The following is a 1,911-nucleotide window of genomic DNA, read 5'->3' on the forward strand; positions in this document are numbered from 1 at the left end:
GCTGCTAACCTTAGGGTCAGCAGTTCGAAACTACCAGCTGTCCAGCAGGAGAAATATGAGGCTTTTTGTTCCCATAAGGATTTATGCAGGGTCGCTATATGTTGGAACCAATTCCATGGCATATAACAACCATGCTTCTGTATATTGGCTTGTGTTGTAAAATGTCTTTCTTTTTTATTCTTTTTACTGCAGGTTGCAGTTTTAAAAGTTTGGAAGTCACTGGTATAGTGTACTTACCATCATATTCCAGCCAGTCTGTCCTTCCAACCCCACCTCGAATCTTCCATATCTTGGTGCTTTCTGTAGCTAGAACCCAGGCATGAACTAAAATAGAACTTCTGTCAGTAACCTCATTGCTCATGGTGGGTGTCATTCTTCATTATCATGACCACAAATCACCCTCCGCTCACCTAGCCTCTCCTTCCAACTCTCATTGACCTCTGTCTTGACTTTTCCCTCAGCTTGATATACCAATCACCAGTTTCACTGGTCAATTCTTACTTAGCTTTTGAGGACTCACCTCAAATCTTACCTCTTCTGTGAAGCCTCAGTTAACTTCATGTCTTGTAGAGTTCATGAACCCCATCTCTGTTGCCTTTCCAGTGTTCATTCCTCTGTTACCATCTTCTTCGTTGTGTGGAGGCAGACTTTGCCTTACTTACCTTGTTAGCACTGGTATCAGAAAGACTTAGCCATTTATGAGGTGTTCCAAAATATTTGTTGAATACATTTCCAAATGCAGATTGTTATTTAAAGTCACAATATTGTTTATTATTTTATAAACAGAAACATCTTGTTCTGTGAAAAAAAATCTGCTGAATTTTTTTATAATGGATTTTCCTTTACTTTGTTCATTCTATATATTTTTTCAGATTATTTAATAAATGCATGCCTATGGAAGATACTCTGAGGAGAATAGAAAGTTGTAAGTGCACCTCTTTGGAACTCAATGTATTTACTACGGAAACCCTACCACCCACTAGTAGGATATACTTGCCTTGTTCTAAAGCTTCCAGATTCCTTTCATGTCATGGATTTATTACAGTATGTGCAGTGGAATCATTACGTTGCTGTTACTAAATGCAGCAGGTACACCTCATTCCTTTTAAACTACTAGAAATGTGTGACTGGGGTCTCCTTTATCTCCCACAAGCTGAGTAGCCGCTGCTCCTGTTCCAGTGAGGTTAGCGGCAAGGCTTGACTCTGCTGCCACCGTGTGTCCCCGCTTGAAACTGCAAACGCTCCATCCAGTGTTGCTGGCCCTCAAGAACGTTGCTTGTTTTTGTGTTTGTGTGTCTAAATATAATGAGAATGCTTTAATATTAAATGAAGTTAAATCAATAAGGACAAGAAAGTCATAATAAAGGAAGACCAAAGAACCTTCCGTTATGACCTGAAGTTTTACATTAACACATTCAAATTTGTAGGGAAAAATTTCAACACAGGCATATAGATACTAGGTATATGCCACATAAAATCTAACAAAACAAGCACCTGATTTCTTCTGGGCCTTGATTGCCAGTTTTATAACTACTACATTTCTCCAACCTCATTTTTTACCCTTATCCTTACTCGTTTTTCTCTAGCCATGACCTCCTTGGCTGATCTACAGCTCCCAACTTAGGGACTTTGGATGTGCTGTTACTTCTGTCAGAGATGCCCTTCTTCAAGACACCTATGTGACTTAGCGACTTCATTCTTTCAGATTTCTGCTGAAATGTCTCCTTCCCAAGGTCTTCTCTAACCATCTAACATAAAATCACTTCACACAGACACATTCCCTAACACCTTTACTCTGCTTTGTCTCCATGTTGTTGTCACTGTTGTTGTTGTTGTTAGGTGCCATTGAGTCGGAACAGACTCATAGAGACCCCATGCAAAGCAGAACGAAACAATGTCCGATCCTGGGCC

The sequence above is a fragment of the Chrysochloris asiatica genome, unplaced genomic scaffold, assembly GCF_000296735.1.
Source record: "Chrysochloris asiatica unplaced genomic scaffold, ChrAsi1.0 scaffold00395, whole genome shotgun sequence".
NCBI lineage: Eukaryota > Metazoa > Chordata > Mammalia > Afrosoricida > Chrysochloridae > Chrysochloris > Chrysochloris asiatica.